This window comes from Dromaius novaehollandiae, chromosome 13, assembly GCF_036370855.1.
Source record: "Dromaius novaehollandiae isolate bDroNov1 chromosome 13, bDroNov1.hap1, whole genome shotgun sequence".
Taxonomy (NCBI): Eukaryota; Metazoa; Chordata; class Aves; order Casuariiformes; family Dromaiidae; genus Dromaius; species Dromaius novaehollandiae.
The window spans coordinates 19,579,599-19,594,664 of record NC_088110.1 but is presented as its reverse complement, the minus strand read 5'-3'; the positions used below and the strand labels follow the sequence as shown (position 1 = coordinate 19,594,664).

General features: G+C 38.5%; 1 protein-coding gene across 1 annotated transcript in view; it reads right to left on the bottom strand.

The window, feature by feature from the left end:
* CDYL2 (chromodomain Y like 2) overlaps positions 1–15,066 on the bottom strand; it is a 62,409-nt gene that overhangs the window by 29,833 nt on the left and 17,510 nt on the right. The gene's annotated exons all lie outside the window — the stretch shown is intronic.

The window sequence follows — 15,066 nt, the reverse complement described above, 5'->3', positions numbered from 1 at the left end:
GTTTGACAAAGAGCTCCTGTGAATAGATCTGGCAGTGCGTAAGAGGTGTGTAGTGGCCCCAGTGGTATTTTGACAGGAAGGCCATTTCCACTTCTAAAAATATTAGAAAAAAACATAAAACACCTGATCAAATCTGATCTGGGAACCTGCAGTATCCACACTGTGAAGCAACAAGGGCCTTAAGAACAGTAATAAAAACATGATTTCTTTGAAAATCTGTGTGTAAAATGAGGCCTTTACTGTTACCTTCCTCAGCTACCTTGTGTTTAAAAGGGCTAAATAAAGTACATTTTGCTATATTAGCAGTTACCGAGCATTCTCCTGAATTCACACATGCATTAATTATGTCCCCATAAATGTCCCCATACTATTTCATGTCTTGAAGCTGTCTTGAGCAGAGAACCAATTATTTGGAATCATGTTACAATCTTTTACTCCAAAAATCTTATTCTCAATAGCATACATGGATTTTGCTACTTCATAGCTTATAAAAATTCATATTTTTTGTGAATGCAATGTTTGAATAAATCCACTGAAATTTGAGAGTGCAAGCATTTCAAAAAAGAATGCAAATCAAAAGTGTAAAAGCAAAATTCTTATGCAGAAATAATGAATTTCATGAACCTGTGATAGGGAATGGCAGTTTAAGGAGCACGTCTGCGCAGAGGGATGAGGGGACTGTATTGGACTGCAAGCTGAATGTGAATTAGCAGGATCATGCTGTTGTGGAAAACGGACTGTGGTACCACCGAAGAAATCTTTGTGCTATCTCAGCACTGGCAGGATCTCAAATAGAGGCAGAGTGCATAGGAAAACCCAAGCATCATCAGCGATCTGTATTGACTGCTGAGTGAAACTTGAAGAGATTTAAGTTATTTACTTTAGAGAAGAGGAGAAACATCATAATGTCTTCAAGTTAAAGGTAGAGGCAAATAAGGAAGAAGTAAACTATTCTCTGCGGATTCTGCAAAAAAGTCATAGGTTTAAATTGCAGCAAGTGAAATTTAGATCAATCATTAAGAAAAACCGTTCTGGTAGGGACAGCTAAGCACTAGAGTGGATAACTTTGCGAGGCTATTGAGATGTTTTCGAGCAGGTTAGACAAACATCTGCTAGGAATGGTTTAGTGCTGGAATCTGCCCGGAATAGTCATTGCTGGAACGTGGAACTTTTGTAGTCTCTCCAACTTTTATTTTCTGATTTTTTAATTTTTTTTTTACTTTTTGAAAATGTGGCTTATGAAGGATAAAGCTGCCACTAATAACAGAAAAATCATTATTGCTAACCAAAAGCATTATTGTTAATTTAGAAAAATAAAAACTGTGATGTAATAATAATAATAAAAAAGTGCTAATGTAATAGTTCTCATTGATCTTCAAAGAAAAGTTGTCTCTTGTGTAAAAAACAACAGAAGAATCTGTATGAAGAATTTAACCTTGAAGAACGGCAATTACAGTAGTGTAAGTAATTGTTCTTTTTAGGTCCCCTGTTAGATGAAACCAATGGATTAATTCTGTCTGCCTACTGACTGGAACTGTACATTCGTAGAAATCTTGGTGGGTCCCCCAAAGGAGTCTAATGTCATTAGCAGCTAAACACTATATACTTCTATCTCAATTCATTTACATCAAAACCGTGCTCAGATATCTGTATCTGAGTCAGAGTGGACAGCTTTCCTCCATCTCCAGGGCATTCAACTGCAGCTTCCCACACAGCTCCGTCCTGTGCTCTGCCGTGTCAAACATCTGCGTGGAGCCTCTGCAGAAGCAGAGCAAGGAATCGTCTTCTTCCCTCTGAATTTAGCACAGGCCCCTTCAGGATTGCTCAATGTGGTAAAACAATTAGCTGAAGCTTAATCTAGGCAAGTTGGAGATCATTTGTCTGAAAAGAGGAGGGTTCCCACAAAAAATGAACTAGCATTTTTTTGTCCTCATTTGGGATGTGTGGCTTTCCATTGTTAAACTAATAGACTTATTATGATCTTGTTGAATTACAGGGAGCAGATGTCCAAATTATCCCTGGCTTTAAAATACTTCTCATCCTCATATCTGAGAGTAGCCAGAAGACCATATATCAGACTGTGGAACTCTGCTGTGGCCTGTGGTTATCTGTGGATTGGTTACTTTAATTACTGCAACTCAGTATACCAAGAAACAAAAAATACATATATCCTGGGGGAAAAAAATTACATTGCTGTTAAACTCAGCAGACCACAGCTAATATTACTGTAGAGAATCAGGTCTAGCACCCTTCTGCCCATACTGCGTATTCAATACATGCACCCGTCCTCCTCTTCTAACTCAGGAATTTGTATTTAAAACACAGGCTCTGTGTCAGGTTGATGCTACCCAGGAGTAACTTCTCTCTTTATTTTGATGCATTACGTCCGTTGTATTCCACCAGAATTGGTCAGTGAAGGAAGAACCTCAGAAAGTACAGAAAAGTACCTTGCCATTTTCCATTCACATACAAAACATATTTTCAATCCAACCTTTTTTCACTCATTTTAAATTTAACGATACTGATTACTCAATTTCATATTATTGTTTTACTACAAGGAAGGAAAATGAAGGGAAGAGGTTGCTTGGAAAGCATTTTTTAATATGGGAAAACACTTGAGTATTTAGGTGATGAGGCACTATGGATTTCAATTAACAGGATAAAAGGAGAAAACATGAGGGTTCTTTGCTCCTGGGGAACAAAATACTGGCAATGGAGAATGTGATTAACCAGTTCAACATGACACGTCATCAGGGAGAATAAAAGTATTTATGAAATTGGGCCAAATTTAATAAATGGTTGCAGAAAAAAGTACTCAGCAAGTATATTTGGGAAAGAATAAGCATTTCAGCATTTTCAGAACAAAACTATTAATGTTTCACGTCAAATTTAATTAAACAAAACTAAAATGAAAAGGTTAAAGAGGGCTTAAAGAAACTGAAGACAGATTGTTTTGTTTCAGATAAAACCAGTTTTCAGTTTATTGTTTTGCTGGCGAGAAAATGACAAAATTTTGGGTTGATCCAAAATTACTTGTTTTCATCGAGTTTTTTGGTTCAGCCATCATACCCGCTGGCTTGACTAGTGATGCATAAAAAGTCTGCCTCGATATTTGCCTCATCCTCATTACTGTCTCATTGTTCGGTGCTGAATGCATTTGAGGGTAGCATCAAGCGTACTTGACCTCTCCACGTGGCCTCTCTGCTTTGTCGGGGCTTTCAGTCCTCCGCTGCTATTTATCCCTTTCAGAGTGCCGCTGCGTTCTTTCCATGCCTACAGTGAAGTGCTCCAGCGTAGGCAGAAATTTGGGGTTATTACCCCCACCTGGTACTGTCTGTCCCAGTTTCCTTCTATTCACAGTCCGTGCTAATAACACCACTGTTTTTATGATGTGTGTTTATTTTCACATAAAGTAATGATCTTTCTGCATTTACTTCAGGCTATACAAAATCATACGAGTTTTCTTAATGAGTAATAATTCTGTGACAACCAGTGATTAAAAGAAATACTATTTTCATCCCTCTGCTGGAATAAGCAATACACAATTCTGGGAATTGTGGGAATTCTGGGAATCTATTGCTTCACTGTCTGATTTACCGTTTCCCCCCTCAGTTCCGACTTCAATGAGAACTGAATAAAATCTTGCCAGAAGTGACCTTGCTAGTCACAGTTTTCCAAATCCCTGAATTCACTGTATTTGGCTTGGAATAGTAAATAGTTAAATTTAGTAAAACTGAAATGACCACAAAGTTTACTGAAGGAGTATCGCAGTTAAGAGAGTGCTAGAATTTGACATATATCATTACTTGCCTGGAGTCTACTCTGTCTCTTGACTAATTCTGGATGAACTGAGGTCTTAATGTGTTACCATATAAATATGTTTAAAGAGAACAAATGGAACAAGACCGCTGGATCTGTGCAAATGCATTTTCAACACCACTGTTTAGCTTTCAAGTAGTCTTAAACCTAGGACTATTTTCACCTACACAAACTAGGATGAAAGTCGTAACTGAAATATGAAATCCTTTCTCTTAAAATTTCACAGTAAAGGGAATTTAAACTTAGTGTGAACTTAAAAAAGCCCAAAAAATTATGGTACGAATATGTAGGCCTTCATAAACAAACTTACTAGTATGATCTGGTGATCAAGTGCTGTTTCTGCAGAGTACAACACGTATATTTCCCTCCTTCACAGAAGATTCACGGTCAAAATCGCTCATTTAACTGTGCAGTGTTATTATCAACTTATCAAAAAAAAAATCTAGGCCAGGTTAAAAAAGGGTAATGCCTATTGAATTATTTATATAGTTATAATAGTAAAATCTGAACACAGTATATTTGGCTCACAGTTCAGAGCATGAGCTCTACAAAGCGTAAATAAAAATTCTCATGCTCCCAAAAGACCACCTTCCAGAAGAGCAGCCAGCTTCCAGCAAGCTTTGGAAGATGGCGCATCTACATACTGATTTCCAAAATAAGCACAAGTCATCACCACTTCTTTGACCAGGTATATCTCTTATGTAAATGATTTAAACTGTAATCTGTGATGCTCAGATAGTCTCTGTTAGTGCTGAGTATGGAGCAGCAGACTGATTTCATGGCATGCACCAGAAAAACTGCTTTTCATTACTATAAATTACAGCACTTGTACTGTTTTGTGTGCTTTTGTCATTGGAGGTCTTTGTCCCATGTCGTGCCTCAGGCTCTTGGGAGGGATGTAGAATGGTATTTGAAGAAAGCGCCAAGTAAAGAAAGGCAGTAAGATTTCTGAGAGAGATAAAGGCCATCGGATTCAACATGTTTGTCTTCTAAAAATTCATTATTGCCCTAACTTCCTCCTTTTAGTTACCTCCTCTTTAAGAAGTAATTTATTCCATTAATTTTATATCTCTTACTTGCTTGCATTTGTGACTTGTGTTTCTCTTGTATTTGTATTTAATTTCTCAAAAACTGGTTATCGAAGCATTTGTTCCAGATGCAGCAAATATATGGGACCGTATCTTCAAAAGTGGTCAGTCTCCATGTTAGAAAAATAATTGTGGAACGGATGCTGGGTCTGTCTTCAAAGTCTGACCCACAGTTTAAAAGTAGGGTAGATCCAATCAATGTGCAAGCTACAACCCCCCCGTTAGTAAGTTTGTGTAACACCTAGGAGGACAAAATGAAAGAGAAAAGGCTAGATAGTCATAAAAATAAAAGGGAAAACATTCCTGGCCCGAATCATTCACAGGCAAAACATCAAATGACATCTTTCCAGGATGACATCTTTTCCAGGGCTCAGTGAACACCTTGTTAGTGTTAAGAAAATACTGCATTTTCCTCTCTTTCCTCTTTCTCTTTTTAAGCATATGAAATTCTAAATTTCTACAATCTTCTCAGAATCAGCAGAAGTGTTAAACTTGCTAGTGGAATTCTGAATGTTCTGCATTTCCACTGGAAAACATTTAAGGGCCTGATATCGAATAACGTTGCCAACCTTGCATTAAGTATACACATCCTACAACACATACATACGAAGGCCTAAGACAGACCAAATGAATGCTGTAAAAACTCCTGCTGCTCCCTGTATGTCGGCCTGCCGCTTTGATCTTCCTGCCCTGATAGACAGTAGCATCGTAGAGGCTTCCTGCTATGTGATTTGATGTTCCAGGTTTATATAGAAAGGCAGAAGTACACTGCAAGTTAATTATGCTTTACAGTATTGCGGAGGCAATTAGAAGTTATTCTTGAAAATGCAGCTTTCGCAATCCTAAGATTATATTATTTGAACCCAGTGTTCTGCCTGGATAAGTAAACTCCGTTAGCTATCTTCCCTGGCATCCCATTACATTAAAGAAAATGAAACAAAAGCCTAACTCTGTGTTCTCGTAAGCAACGTGATTTCCTCTTTGCGTAAGGAGTCTTCTGGCAGAAGGAGCTTGTCTTTATTACCAGTTTAGATCAAACGCCATCCTGGCTCATAGCCTGCAGAAAAACAGCCGACCACAGCTTCCATGTACGCTCATATCTCTAGTCGCCTTATGCCATTTTTCTTGGAAGTCCCACCTTCATCTGGAATTCAGGCTCAGTAAAACTGAACTTCTGGTCTTGCCTCTCAGTTGCTCATTTCTAGTCTTTTCTGCATTTTCCTTTTGAAAATTGCCCTGATTCCCCATCTCCACTTCCACAGAAGTGTGTTTTCCCCTTTGATGTCATTTGTCTCTGTTGCTGACTCTCCTAGCAGAAGCTGTTTTCATGTCTATGTCTTCTTTCACTTTGTTTGTTGAAACTCTCCTGGTCAGAACTTGGGGTGCTCGTGTCTCCCAGTCTGTTACAGCTGTGTTCCTCTCCCACTCTAGCTTAAAGGATGTATTCTGAATCACTTTCTTTTACTAGGATCTTTAAGCATGTATATATAACAATATCTATGGTGCAAATGCCAGATTCACTGCTGGTTTTTGAGCAAACAGGAATAATACTATACAAAGAATCATGTGCTGGAGGAAGGGGATTTTTGTGTAGGCCAACACTGCTTTGTGGGAAAGGACTGGAGAAGGAAAATTAAAAGATGATACAGGGACCAAGAGAGGACTTCGTGGGCAGCATGTGTAATCACTGTCGTTGCAGGCAATTACATCATGCAAACCCTTTCATGTTGTGTATGTTAATGATACAGAACATATTTCTGCCTTGGGTTTCTTGTTGACAGGTTGCATAGCAAAGAGCTGGTAATTCTTAAATGTAATCATTTCATAAACAATACTGAAAGTTTCCATTTGGAAAGCAAGTTTGTTTTCAAGGGTCCAAGGAAAGTGTCCTTTAAAAAAGAGAGATGCTCTTTTGGGCTAGGTTAAGTTTATCTTGAGAATGTTCTTTATATGTAAAAGAACAGTATTTTTCTTTTGCAGTCCAAATATATGCCACTGTCATCAAAAGAACTATTATGCAATAGTGGAGGAGACCTCTTTAGATTTGTCCCTCAGTAAATAGTTCAGATCCCTTTCAATTACAAACACTAATCAACACATACAACATATGTGAAAATCCAAAGAACCTGGGGGTTTCCATCTATTGTAAAGCATAATGGTTGCATTTCCTTTACCAAATCACTGTTTTCTTCTGTATAGTAAGTTAATGTAAGATTATTTTTTGGTGCTCATATTTCTTAAGAAAAGGAAAGCAAGAAGCAGGGCATACCAAAATTTTAATACCTGTTATGTTAAAAATTAGTCAATTCTGATCACACGCTCTACAAACTTGCTAGCACAATTTAATTTGGAATGAATCTGTTAGAATTCTATCCAGAACATTTGAGTTTGATGATAAATGCTTAGTTTTATTTCAGTAGTAAAGTATAGCTGGTAATTTTTACTGTGTCATTAAATGAGTTTTGTACATTATAGTGCATGCTTTAAATATAGAAACAATAGCTATATTCCTGTATATAGACCAACAAAGGAAAAAATAAATGCAGTTCCTGTTTACTGTCACAAGTGGGAATTAGGAATACAGTTAATATATTCTGATAATAGAGGAAAATCAAGACATGGATGAAGTTTGCTTTAAGCAGAACTGTTCTTGTAAAGTCTGTTTTTGTGACAAACACAGATGACTAAATGGGGAATGAGACATCAAATTCAAAGAGACAAAATATTTTGTTAAGCTCTACAGAGAGCTGGCTGTTTTGGGTGGACCTATGGCTCTCAGCTTTCTAACACTGTGGACCACATCCCTGAGTGTTTCTCTGCTGAGTTCTGTGGGATTCTCCAGTTTGGTACCATCTGAGAGAATGTGTATGGGAAAGACGTGCGTTTATCAGAGAGGAAGAGTTCAGTACAACCTTGTAAGGACCTGCTTCTGCCTGTGCTTCCTTTACAGTACTGCAGGTCAGCAGGATTATTCCCAATTTACTTGGAAGCAAGTAAAATCGAAGTGGGAAACCCTGAGATTTAAACCTAGATACCACAAGGTGTTTTATTATTACTTTAAAAGCAGTTTATAGGAACAGGAATAGGACTTCAAGAGACTCTAAGCAAATCAGTGTTTGTGTGAACGTATCACAGTTCTCTCAGTAAAACCAGCATGTGTTAAGAATACTCCTGTTTCTAAACAGATGTAGAAACACATAAGCAGCAGTTAAAAAAAAATAACATGACTATCACTGAAGATGCTTTTTGCTAACCTTACAGCAAACGCTCAGGGAATATTTTGCAATGTCCACAAATACAGGCAGCTATTACTAATTTATGAAAAAGCTGTACCTGGGATCATTAGAATTAATTAATGCCGTCTGTTTACTTTTATGTTCATTTGCAAGTTGTTCTCCTGTTACCATGTTCAAGTCTAGCTTATTTTAGTGTTCTGTTGTAAAGTTCACTCAGATTTTTTTTCAGCCATATGGGCTTTATTCAAATTCAGCTGAAGGCCAGGGCTTCGGTTGGGCACTCTTACATCCATCCCAAAGCTTAGCCAGAAGTGAAGATTCCACATAGAAAAATACAAAGGTTCAGCTATAGCACTGTATAAATAAATATTTGAACTCCTGTGCTGTACTACCGCTCAATGACTCATTGCCCTACAAATGCTACCGGTACGACTGTCATAAAATAAGCCACATGTTCTTGTGTGGTAGGTAGAAAAATATTTCCTTATCCTTTTTACAGAAAAGTGGTAAACTTGAGCACAAAGCAATGAAAGCCTACTTTCTGGGGAGCTGTTCCTCCCTTGGTGGGTTCCATAGGTGCTGAGGACCTATGATTTCAATGCTGGCACAAGCTTCAGTTGTTCAGAGAGGCTTTACCAGCTTCATGCAGTGTGACACCTGGGAGGAGTTGTCTAAGGGCAGTTTGCTGGCTTTGCAAAGCTTACACTATGGAGAAGAGAAGAGACAGCAGGAGGGTACAGCAGATCACAGTACAAGGTGATACCAATCAGTGTGAGCAGCAGTTGTAGAACACTCTCCTTACCAGGGTTTTTAAAAGCGTCATTGTAGAAGTGAATTTTAAAGTAGTATTTGAAAGAGGACAACATGATAGCTTTGCAGATATTGTCAAGGAACATGCCCTGGACTGAAATGATAGCTTGGAAAAATTAAAGCTCTGTGGTAGCAAATGTGACAAATGGACAATTAGAGCAGGTGTCACTGATGTAAAAAGTGGGGTGGACATCCTGATTCCCTGTCAGGGCTAGAAGTTGAGGTGGTAGTTACTTGAAGAAAAGGGATGTAGAACAGCAGGTTTTTGATATAGTGTGTAAAGAATCTTGAGTGATAGGATATGTTTTATGGCTACAGTGTACAGGAAGAAACAAGTATTTTCAAAATGATCAATACATTTGAGAGAGCATCTAGTCAAAAGAAGCCCCAATCTAAAAGCCTGCAGGTGAGTGAGGAAAATGAAGAACTCTGTCCATGTTATATTACTGTATATCCTGTCCAGCTGGACAGGTATAAGGAGATGTCAGAAAGGTAAATCACAGCCATTTAATGCTTTCTGTCTCCAAATTAGGATAGGACTATAGACTAGGACTCCAGACTAGTCTGGAGCAGAGCAGTATCTCTCTGAATCATCCAGGCAGAGATGGTAGTAATATTCAAATTTCTGAATAACATCGTGCAGGAATCGGTTTTAGAAGGAAAGGGCTAAAAATAGATAACTGTACGAAGTAGAAGAAAGTTGAGGGGAGATCCTCTGAGTGAAAAGCTGAGGTAGCAGTGTGTGAGGCAGTGGGATAAGAGAAGCGAAGTCATGAAACACGAAGATTTCTTTCAGAATTCAGCAGAATTCTTCATTTTCTTGGTTATACAAATGAAGCTACCCCATCAAATAGCAGATAATGTGATGGCAGAACACAGAAATGAGCCAAAAAGAAAGGTAGAGCAGAAAGAGGAAAAAAGAAACATGCTTTAGACAACTATAATGGCACGATAGGAGCACAGAATTTAAAGTAAGTATCCAGGAGACCATCGCAACATCCTAGAAAAATGTCACATAAAATTCTAAAAATTATCTATGAAAGAGTAATTGGCAAAGAGGAAGAATAATACACCGTTGTGCCCTCAGAGAGAGATATCATTCAGATGGGCAAGGTCAGTAGGCCAAATTCTAGCCTCAATTATTGCACTGGTTTTCACTGCAGATTTAATTTGTGTACTTGAGATCGGAATTCTGTCCAGTGTAAAACCAACTTACTATGAGTGCCTAGAAGGAACAAACTGTATTTTGGACAGTAGTAAAGGTAGTTATGAAAGCTGTCAGCATTCATCAGACTGATGCATCTAAAAAAGCCTCATAGTGTAGCTGGTTAGAAATCTACATTTAAAAAGTGGCAACAGTGCTCCAAATGCAGAGATGCAAAGGAATAAAAGCATATTCATGGGTTTAACATCAGTGTGTGTTTTGGAGCAATCAGATGGCCTCTGTGTGGGGAGGACAGTTTGCTTACAGTGTGGATGAAAGACACTCACACATCTGTGCTTGTACAAGTTGGATATGTGTGCGATGAGTCAGACCCTGACTGCACCATACTGCATGGCAGGCTCCGAGCTGTATGTTGCCATGGAAGTCCTTTGGCAACGGGGGTCCCCTCTGGAGGTGGTATCAGAGCGGCACGCACCGAGGCGGCAGGCGGGCTGCCTTCCTGCTGTCCTCATGCCCTAGATCCTGCTGGAAGGTGACTTTGGCAACAGATGTTCACCGTTCCTTGACCTCAGCCTTGGTAATACACATAAGCTAGGGAGGCGTTAATTGATGAATCTTGAGTTCTTTTAATAGAGGAATTGAGTTCTTTTAGACCCTTCTTGCTGAGGAGGGTTTCAGCAAAGCGTTGGCAGTACCTCCAGCGATAGGGGTTGCTATGAATGGAGTCCATTACTCCTGTCAAAGAGGTCTCAAAGAAGAACACTGGCGTTTCTCAGGCAGAGAAGGACAGATCCTGTCATCCTGCTCAAAATGCCTAAGGGTTTACTGTAAGGGTTACAGTGGAGCCTGGGCTGCATCTTCATGTTGACGGTGTTGATTGAACATACAGACGTACCAAGTGTCAGGGTGAGACAGGAACTTTGATGAAGCTGAGGATCCATTTAGAAATGTCTGTGCTTGAAGCAGTATTGAATATATAAGTAGTGAATATATTACTTAGGAAATTTTCCATCCATTTGTTAGTCAGATGGGTGTGTTAATACATCAGCTGCTCCTAGCTGCCTGCACAGCAATGGAGAGGCAAAGGGTTCATGTGCCTCCCTAGAATGGGGCACTATATTCTTCTAAATGTAGGGTTTCTTAGATTTATTCCTACATTTGTCTCACTGGGATTAGGCTAGTATATGTTCCCTCCATGGCACTATGCCAGGCACAGACTGAAGCTGTGGAAGGCTGCAGCTGTCTGCTTATTATTAAATGGGGGTTAGTGCAGAGACCAACATACATTGGTACTCCAAGACTTCCAAGTAGTTTATGAATGGAAGCTTAAATTCACACTTTAATTTAAGAAACTGCTGGGTCACATTTAGTATCAAGATTCCGCTTGCAAATGGTTTATGGAATTATGAAAAGGAGTGTTAACAAACGGCTAATAAACTGTTCAGGGACTGTCATGAATCCAGCACCTAATTAGTCTTCTAATGAGTGCATTATAGTCTTCTAATATCCTCACCATCATCCTTAACACAAACCATCCTAACACAAACTATACATACAGTCTAACACTGTAGCAGGTGCCCAGAGAGGCTGTGGCATCTCTGGCCCTGGAGACACTCGGAACTTGACTGGACAAGACCCTGAGAAACCTAATTAAGTTGGTACTCCTTTGAGCGAGGGGGGTTGGATCAGATAACCTCCAAAAGTCCCTTCCAACCTAAATTATTCTATGATTCTATGATACATAAATTTTGCTTAAAATCTTTACTGATCATTTACTAATTCTTTATTAATTCCTTTCCACTCGGCAAAGCAGTTCTGTTCGAAAAACTAAGTTCTCTACAGTGCGTGGAAGGGGGTGTATGAACTGACTCAATTAAGCTGAATTCAGATTTACTAGGCTGCTGGAAGGGAGTTTCCCACAGGCAGCTCTGAACTTCCTTCTTGCCTTGACCTGATACCGTCAGGAGTTGTTGACTTTGAGGTCATACTGCAAGAGTCATCTATTCTGTGAGATGTAATAGAGAGAGACAGGTTGGAGGACTAAGGTCAGCTGATCACAGGGGTTTTTAAAAAATGTTTTCTTAGTCATTGAATAGGCAATTTTTAATACTAAATGAGATACATTCTGAAGTAATCCAACTTGAAGCTACAATTTAATAATCTGTATTTTCAGTGTTTGTATGAACTTTCAGTATTTCTGGTATGAGCTGAACAAGTGAATGTGAGGTGAATTGGGGCGTGAACATACAACATGCTCCATGATAGCAGCTGTGTATTTGCTCTTCATCCAATATGAAAGAATTAAAGCCATCTTGAATTCAAGAGGAGTAAACCACCGTGCGTTTGCCACAAAGCTAAGAGGAAACATGCAGGTAGTTCTTGTACTTATCCTGGAGGTTTCTGCGGGGATGGTGACAGAATGCTCCCAAGGACAGGATGCTTCGATGGGGCTTGAAAGTTTGAGTTTCTGTTTCTAGTCCCCTTGTCACCCCATCCATTCACATCATGCCTTGTCTGAAAAGAATACCTTCTCCACAAAGTGATTTCACATCTGGTGTTGAAAAGGGGAAAGGCGCACTGAAATAATTTTTATGTAGAGCAGTCCACAAAATGAAAATTGTGATGAAGAAAATCTGTTTTGAAGCCTACTGAACCATATACAAATGGGAAAAAAGAAGATATTTTAACTCATGCTGAATATCTGCATTTAGTATTCATGCTAGCTGATGCTTGTATTTAGCAGTTTCACTACTAGCTTATGCCATGCAGTTTCCTGGAAAGATCAAGAGGTTCCTAGCATACTGGGACTGGTAGCAAACTCATGGGATGAATACCCATTTTCTTTTGCTGGGAACAGCAATATATCTGGATCAGACAATTCTGGAACTACATATGGAAGTTCTGATCCCATGTCAACCTGTCCTTTTCTCCAAAGAGCAGTTGGTTGCAAAGGTGTACATAGAAAAAATAATGTAGAAATAAACAGTAACACCCATGATCGAGGTGTGTTACATGCTTACTACTTCAACAGGAATTCTGATAAATATTGGGGGAAGTATTACTTTTATTATGCTTCTCAGCTGCAGCCTAATATAAGGAATATAAACCTCATCCTTGTTGGAATATTTATAGGGATATTAACTAAACTTATAGATAAGAATGTAAAAAGTACTTTATGGAGATGTATTGAAGGTTTCGAGATGATGCGCACATGGTTAAAAATTTTTATTTTAATTCCAAGGAAACAAGAAACTACTCTAGGTGGTGGTGGGAGAATGATTTACACTGAAAGTGACAATTTGTCTTTCAATAATCAGAGGATTTCCCTAGAGAGTATGTACTTCCCCAATTATTACTCTGAAATGTTAGTTCCATACAAATCTATACTACTACATGGATGCTAATGATTGTTACTATTATTTAATAACATAACAGGTAGAACTTAGAGCAATGAGCATTTGCCCTTAATTTGTAGTGTGCCATAATGTTGTGCTTGTTCATTGGATGCAATGGTCAGAATATGCCAGTAACAAAATCCGGTAGGGAGTAGCTGTCAGATCAGTGTGCACTATTGCTAGTGAGCACAAAAAGCAAAGATGTTGGTTCTGCACTGTGAAAATGCAGTGTTATTCAGGAAAAGACCTTGCCCTTGGCTGTTGAATGTCACGTGCAGTGTTCAAAATACGCACTGTGCAGTACAGGGCAAATACAAAACATGCAGTATCGTAGGCTCATTATCTTTACCATTTCTGCCTTGTTGATTCTGTTAATGCAGACAATTACAAGTAGCCAGCGCAGATTTCAAAAGGCAAGTTTGAATCTGTGCATTACTTTTAAAGGGAATCTGAGATGTTTTACAACACGAGTAAGGCTGTGTGCTAGTTAGATGGCAGCCACTGGGGAAAGAAGAATGGAAAGTTCATCAGTTTTCTTTTAACTGCTAGAAGGAGTTCTCTAAAGGTGACAGAGCGGACGAGCAATGCATGTGAATCATCTGTACAGCTCTTGCATTTTGTTGGAAATTTGTCTTACTCAGATGAGCATTCTTCGGGTATTTAGTAACTGCCTCTGATGGCCATAAAATATCAAATATTTTCTTTTCAAGATGACAAACAAAAACATCCGAAATCTTCCACTTTAAACTGTTTGCTGATGTACTTCCTTATTTCTTTAAACCCTTCTAATACCATAGATAGGAACAATGGAGAGTCCTGTCCAAGCTAATCAATAAGCCACTTCAGTTTTGCTTAAGGAATGTAATTGCATTTTTTCTTCAACATAAAAATCTATTTCGCTTCAAAAAATTTTTATGGTAGTTAGTAGAGAGCAAAGAGATTTTTCAGGCTCTCTTCTACCCGCGAGTTTGTATTTTAAGATCCAGGGCCCTTCCTCTGTCTAATGCCCCTCTGGTTAAAGGATTCATAAGTCAGCAATAAGAAATCTAATCATGTAAGTAATTGTAGGGTCATATTGGTCATACGACATTCAATGAATGGCATCCTACAATAATCTAAATACGCTGCATGTAAAGTGAGAAAATTTCTAATTCTAAAGAATTAGATTATGAGCTGGTTTGTTATTTGTAACAGTATAAAATAGTGAAATTTCTCCTACATGACAGTGATATGCACTTTATTTTCTATTCACACATTAGAACTCACTCCTAAACAGCTGGTCACCATGCTTTTCCTAAACCTGCAGGTTTTCAACCCCTGTTTAAAATACCAAACTAATATGCTGTTCACTAGATGATCACTAGAATAATGGTGAAAAAGACTCTCGTGTTTGAGCTTAAGATTTTTAGGTAAGTTTATTGTGTAGTAAAAGTCTAAAAATTAAAAATACAAACCTATTAAAATAATAATGAACCTCCAGAATATATGACATGGTATCACAATTTTTTTGTCATTATTTTTTCTTTATTTTTGACAAAATATTGGTCTGTGGC